We start from the raw sequence: 7,493 nt of genomic DNA, 5'->3' as shown, positions 1-7,493 counted from the left end.
TTCAACTAGTCTTGACTCTTTGTGTGTGATTGTTTTTTCATGTTTGAATGTGTAACTAGGAGATGGATTTTAACTTTCCATTTTACTGGCTAAATGTCTATACTAATTGTACATCCTCCCTCTGAAAGCTGGAGAGTCCAATAATTTAACACTACTACCTCTAAGGGGAGGAATTCCCCGTCTCATGAATGGAAATGGTTGTGGGCAAAAGTAAAGCTGATTAGCTTATAGCTTAGAATATGCGTTTATTTTTTGAGCTGTTTCATAAAACACCATTTGACTTACCACATATTTACAATGAAAGAAAACGGCACTTGTTTGATTTGCAAAATTTATACTGATACTGAATGGGATACTTGAATCAAAGCAAATATAATTGACGTTAAAATATTAGATGGAGACTTTGGAATCTCAAGCTTGCTTTAAGTTATGGCAGCATATGTATTTTTACTTTAAAATTCAAACTTCTACTCAGTAGTGTATCTATAAAGTCTATTCCAGTAAGAAATTCTAGAACACAATTTTCCGCATATAGTTTTTCATTATGTTATACAAGGCCAAAGTTTATGCCAAATGATACAAAGGAAAAAGTAATTGGTAATGAGTAATTGGTCAGTATTTAGACATGTGAAAAAGTAAAGGTGTTCAGAGGCTATATGTGATCCTATAAGGTAGTATAGATGAGAAAGGTGCCACCATCCTGAGGAAGAAATAAATGAGCCTTAAGTCTCAACTTCTTGTATCATTTTGGTTCACACAAGAAGGGAGGACACTTACCTAACCTTAACTTAGAATCACTATTGACTTAATAAGCAATGCCAGGATGGCATGATGACTTGTTATAGCCACCTCAAAATCAGAGAATTTCTAATAGATGTGGTCACTATACAGCTTGTCAACACCCCAAACAACCATTTTTCTTGGCATTGACTGTAACATGCTTTGTTCTTAAATGAATTTAGAGAAAGTTAACTTCATTTACATATAGGTATATGTAGATGGATTTTAAAAAAGCACTTAGAGAAACTTAAGATACAAGTGCACTTTCGACCTTATAGAAGATAAGACTTTTTTTTAGCTAAGAGAAGTGTTAACACACTGGTAAAGAGGATGGTTAAATTTTTTAAAGGATGATGTAAGGAAATAGGTTGTATTATAAAGTAACAGATTTTATAGTTTGAAGAGTGGGTGAAATAGACTACAGATATATTTAGTGAGAAGGTGTTAAATTTAAAAGTTGAATAGTTTTGGTGTTAAAGTAAAACATTTAGCAGCATGTCTTAGTCCCTCTGGGCTGCTATAACAAAATACTAGACACTAAGTAGCTTATAAACAAATTTCTTTCTCAGTTCTGTAGGCTGGGAAGTCCAAGATCAAGGCATCAGTGGATTTGGTGTCTAGTGAGATCCCAGTTTTAAACGTTCATAGATGGTGTCCTTTTGCTGTGTATGCACTTGGCAGAAGGGGTGAGGGAGCTTTCTGGGGCTCCTTTTATAAGGGCACAAATCCCATTCATGAGGGTTCCTGCTCTCATGTCCTAATCACTTCCCCAAGTCTCTACCTCCTGTATGTTACCTCGGGGGTTGGGTTTCAACATAGGAATTCAGATCATACTGCAGCCCAATTATTCCGCCATTATTTTTCTCCTATTGGAGTGTCTTGAAACATCTCCTACAATGCTCCTGTAATTTGTGTTTTGTGGGTGTATAGAGCACACTTGGTGTTTGCAGTTACCAGCTCCAGGCCTAAACTTTAACTAATGGTCTGATTAAAAAATTACCATTGCAAAGGGGTAAAAGGTTTGTAACTGTAGTATGTGAGCGGAAAAAATTGTTCCATGCAGTGGCACTTCCCTATAAAACAGATACCAGTATGTGGTTTAGTATTTTGTACTGAAGTTGCTTTTAGGTGAATTTGTACAATTTGATACTGAGTTTATTCAGCTCATACCACTGACGTAGTGAGACTGTAGAAAGCTGCTTTTATTTGCATTAATCTTGGTGCTAAGTAATTAGTGTCCTTGTTAGGAAGATAAAGGGAAAAGAAGGTAATAAAAGATCAAATTACAATATTAACAGATTGACAGGAGCCATTCTTTTCAAACTTAAAGGTGGTTTGTAAGTTAAAATACAAATTTTAGGGTGGTTTATAAATTTAAAGACTAGAATGTGTTAGGCAAGTAATCTACATTTTATCAGGACAAGCATTTAGGTTTTTAGGCTACTATGTAATTACCCCTTTCCTTCACAGATTTTAATACAAAGCTAGTATGAATGTGGGACTTGAATGGGATCCAGTCATGCTACACTTGGGGAAAACCATTTGCATTTCTTTTGCGTAGTACATGATTTTAAACTAGCTCAAAACTCCCACAGTATTTGCTTTTGTCTTTATCTGTCTTCTTTAAAAGCCCTGACTCAACTTTCGGTGTTGAGAAGGAACAAAACCCAGGCCCCAGGCGCATGCTTCTGCCCCTCAGCACTAGGGCCCAGGATGGACCTGGGAAGGAGGGCATGGTGGGCACCCGCCCAAGCCAAAGAAGTTAGGATTATGAGGAGCTGTGGGGGTGGTGGATAAGCTAGACTCCTCCAAGGCCTTGTCCCTCACCTCCCAGCATGTCCTCAAGTAAAAGCATTTCGATGTCTGGGGAAGGTTAGGGCTGTCTTAGCTCAAAGCCACCGACCTCTGCCCTATTCCTGGTTTCTTCCAGAAACGGTGCTTGGGGAGAGAACCATAATTATTAAATGGTTTGAGATTACCAAAAAACGCAGGGCATGTGTTTGTGGGTGGGAGACTGGTTTTGTGATTAAGGACTTCAAGAGGTAGTATAAAGAAAGGCAGCTAAATTTTGAGTGGGGCTATTAAGCAATCAGTTATAGAAAAGAAGGGAAAGGGTTTGAGGATGCAAAGGAACTTTTATTTGATACTGGCATTTTGTATGAGTCTTCATTCCGGCTCACGTAAATGCAAGTATCTTCATTACAAATAGATGGGAAATCTCATTTTAGGAGTTAAGGCCATAGTTCAAAATTCCCCAGTTGGTAGTCACCAATTTTACCTTTTTTTAAAAAAATAAATTTATTTTTATTTTTTTGCTGTGTTGGGTCTTCGTTGCTGCACGCGGGCTTTCTCTAGTTGTGAGTGGAGGCTACTCTTCGTTGCGGTGCACGGGCTTCTCATTGCAGTGGCTTCTCGTTGCGGAGCACGAGCTCTAGGCACGTGGGCTTCAGTAGTTGTGGCATGCGGGCTCAGTAGTTGTGACTCACAGGCTTTAGAGCGCAGGCTCCATAGTTGTGGGGCACGGGCTTAGTTGCTCCGTGGCATGTGGGATCTTCCCGGACCAGGGCTCAAACCCGTGTCCCCTGCATTGGCAGGCGGATTCTTAACCACTGCGCCACCAGGGAAGCCCAATTTTAGCTTTTTTAAATAACGTGTTGTAAACATTACTAATGGGTTGGCCTAGGTGAGTTCTGACATCTCCCAAATCAGTCTTATGACTCCAGCAAACGGCTCATTTATGCACATGTTTGATAACACATTTCTGCATATTATAAAAATCCTAACAATGAAACTAATATAGAGTCCCTGTCTTGGATAAAACTGCCTCAACCACCCCTCCCCTCCTTGTTTGAAATATGTTCTTTAGTGTCATTTTTGAGTAGCATGTCTACAATTTAGTGTGGCGGGGGATTAAGTGTGAAGTATGTTCAGGAGATGGCTGACCCTTGAACAACACAGGTTCAAACTGAGCAGGTCCGCTTACACACAGATTTTTTAAAAATAGTAAATACTACACTACTATATGATCCACAGTTGGTTGAATCCGAGGATGTGGAACCTTGGATATGGAGGAATCAGGGACATAGAGGTCAGACTATAATTTATATGCATATTTTCAACCGCAAGGGGTTGGTGCACACCCAACCCCTGAGTTGTTCAGGGGTCAGCTGTACAAGGATAATTGGCAGAGCTAAAAGTTAGCAGCGTAGGTGGGTGAGGAAGAAATGATGGCCATAACTGAAATACAAGCTTACCCTACAAGAAACGTTTTTAAAGGAGGTAAAAACAAAAGTCAAGTCATTGTCTCTTGCAGCAGGTGGTGACTAATGCTGGTGAGTAGGGATTGTCTAGTTGGGAATCGGGACATCTATTAGAAGTAGCATTGAGTGGGGCCTTAAAATATTCAGTTGTATCTGCCATGCAAAGAAGAGTTGAATATATTGTCAGAGATAAAAGTTTTAGCAGTGTTATGAAAAGATGTGGAATACCCAGTAGCTTAAGAGAAGTGCAGGGAAGGAAGATTCACTGTCTTGAATGGTGTATTGGGGTAGTAACATGAAGGGCTTTGAATGTCATGCTGAAGAGTTTCAACTTTATTCTATAAGCATGGCAGAGTCACCAAAGGCTTATGAGCAAGGTAATGAGATTTCTGCTTCAAAAAGAAAACTGGTGAAAATACAGAGAACAGTTTGGAAAGGGAAAGCTTGAGACATGAAAGCCACTTGATATTTCAGTGGTTTAAAAAAGAGCCTTAAAGGATATTATCAGAGGGTATACAGGGGCATGGCCTTACTTGGGAGATACTTTGGAGGTAGAATTCAGAATTCAGCAACTGAATGAAGGGTAAGAAAAGAATTTTTAAATTGAGCAATCAGGAATTTAAAACCAGCAATTAGGGAACTCTGGAGGGGGTTGAAATTATAGAGGAAGGTAATTTTGATTTGCATGTTGAACTTCGAGATGCATGTAGGATATCCACGTGGAAACACACAGCAAGTAGAAGATAGGTCAGGCTGAGAGGTACAGCTTTGGTGATAGTGCACAGAAGCACTAATTACAACATGAATATGGAACTGAAATATTTTGTCTTCCTATATCCTTTTTTCCCTCACTGGGTTTAACACCTTTACCAGTACTCTTGACCTCATCTTTTCTGCCTCCTGTGGACTCTCAACTTCATCTATGATAGTAAATTAGTTGCTGAACTGAAAGTATTTCCTCTGAAAGTGTTAAATGGTGGTTAGTTATTACTGACCTGTAAAAGTCTATGTTAGTGGACGGTTCTAATGTTAAGTTCTGGATTCAGACAGCAGGGGCCCAGCTGCTGAAGAGGAACAAAGTTTCCTTCCCTTAGTCCAAGTTTTGATGCTGGGTGAAACTGATCTTTTAACATTCTATATCTTTTTGTAAATCTCCCCCCTTCTAATGACCATCCCATCATACTGCTGAATAATTATCCTTTATTTAGAGAATGGAAGGCCCCCAAATCCCATGCACTCTATGCAGTTGATACCTGCTTCACGTTGAGGGAATCAAACATATGTACTTATACTTGGGTATGAAAGGCTGAGAGTCTCATTATCTTCCTCTATATACTTAAAACTTTGAAGGACATTGCAGAATGAAAACACTTAAAAATCACAAGCCTGCTCTTTCAGCCCTGAGCTATCCATAAATCTTTCAAAGACTCCCAAATACAAGTCTCCAAATGGGAAAGAGTGTGTCTGTGCTGAGATGAGATGGTGTAGGAAGCAGGATTGTTGTAGGCACAAATCGTGTAGTTCAGGAGCTACTTGTTTTTGTATCTGAAAGGAAATTTGAGAGTACATTTTATACAGTGCTATTTATAAAAACTCATAAAATTAATCTTTGAAAGAAACTTTCTTGAAAATTTTAGATAGGATTCTCTGAAGCTGTGGGGTGGATAAAGTTCTAAGAATAGGGATGATCTATTTTATGGTTGAACTAAACCCTTTTTCTTTATATCTCTTGGATTAGATTGTCTTGAATTAATCTGACAGTTTTCGGATTAAGTTACTTTTCATATCCTTTGCAATTCTCTTGGAGTTCTAAGTTAAATATGCTAAAATGAGTAATATTCCTAACACCCAGGAATTGTATTTGCCAAACTTAAACTTGTGAATTACAATTTAAGACTTATAGAAGGTGTTACATTTACTGTGGGTTCACTGTCAAGATCTCAGAATTCATTTTCTAAAGCAGAGTTTAGAGTAATGTTTCCTTAGTGTAGAACTGGTGACACAAATTTAAAGTTCCCCCTGTTAGAGGAATAGTTTATCATAGATGATGTGGCATTAATTACGGTCTCTGAATTAAGTAATGGTAGGAAGGGGAAAAACGGGGGAATTGGCAGAAAGCAGCCTACATGGATAATCATGGAAAATCAGATGCACATTTGTCAAAGGAGGCTACAGGTTCTATTCAAGCTCTATTTAATTAGGAGAGATCATATATCTTGAATGTATAATAGCTTAAAAGACAAAATGACATTCTTAAGCAGTAACGTTGAAAACTTCATTTCTCTAGTCATTCATACGATAACTTTTATGCATGTGTAAGAAAGGATCCAGGAAAGTTAAGTAATTTTTCCCAGTCTACTACATAAAGTGGCAGGAAAATGTGGTATTTTATATATGATTGTAAAGATAATAGATACTAATCAGACTCCTCCAAAACTGGTCATATATATATAGCTACTCCTAAATTATTACAGATAGTTCCATTGTTCTAAGATTAGAGATTAACCTGATTAGTTGTCAAAACAGAATTACAAATGTGTTCTTAAGAGTCTAGAATCTTGAGGAGGGGATGGAAAGTAGAAGACATTTTGATGACTTTTATTTCCAACATGGAAATGTTTGATTTAACTGAACTCAAAACTGCCTTCTAACAGTTAAGATCCTTAAAAAGGAAGATCTTTATTATTTCACTCTATTTGGCAACATGGAATCAGAGGGCTTTGGTTCTTCCTACCAAACCCTTAGAGAGATCTACAATTTGGGGGATCTTCTTGCTATAAGGGCTCTCAACCGTCCCTTCCAATGTTGAAATTGCCCTTACTCTTTTCAACTGATCAGACACTAAGGGCTCTCAAATTTTAAAACAAAAGGATTAACATCAAAGATTGGATTACCCTTTTCCATCAGCCTTCCAAGGGTCCTAGTCACTGTGCATTCAGTCCAGTCTCCTTAACCATTTGTGTTTCTTAGGTTACTGTAAATCATCTGATGTTTGAAGCCAGACCCTGAATTTCAAAACTAAGAAAATAGAATTATGTTTACAAAAGATATTCAACCAAGATTTTTGATCACTCTTTAATTGGAATAGCCCACTTATGAATATTCCAATTTTCAAAAATTTACTATACGTTAAATTCAAAATAATTGAGGAAAAGATTGATGGAAATATATGTGATAAAACAAGCATAACTTTTAACTGTAGAATCTACGTAGTGGGTATATGGGTGTTCATTGTAAGATTACTTTCTTATTAAAGAATTTTACAACAAAATGTTAACAGAATTCGGGAAAGTTAACGCTGCTTTACTAGTTCACTCCAACATTACACAGAAGTTGAGTATTTGCCAATAATTCCAAAAGCTCACTTACATGTAACATTAAGCACAAATAAGTCAATCTTTTGATGTAAACTTTGAATATCCTAAATGTTTTTTCTTTGCTCTTTCAACTAGG

Source organism: Orcinus orca, chromosome 12, assembly GCF_937001465.1.
Source record: "Orcinus orca chromosome 12, mOrcOrc1.1, whole genome shotgun sequence".
NCBI lineage: Eukaryota > Metazoa > Chordata > Mammalia > Artiodactyla > Delphinidae > Orcinus > Orcinus orca.
This window is presented reverse-complemented; position numbering follows the sequence as displayed.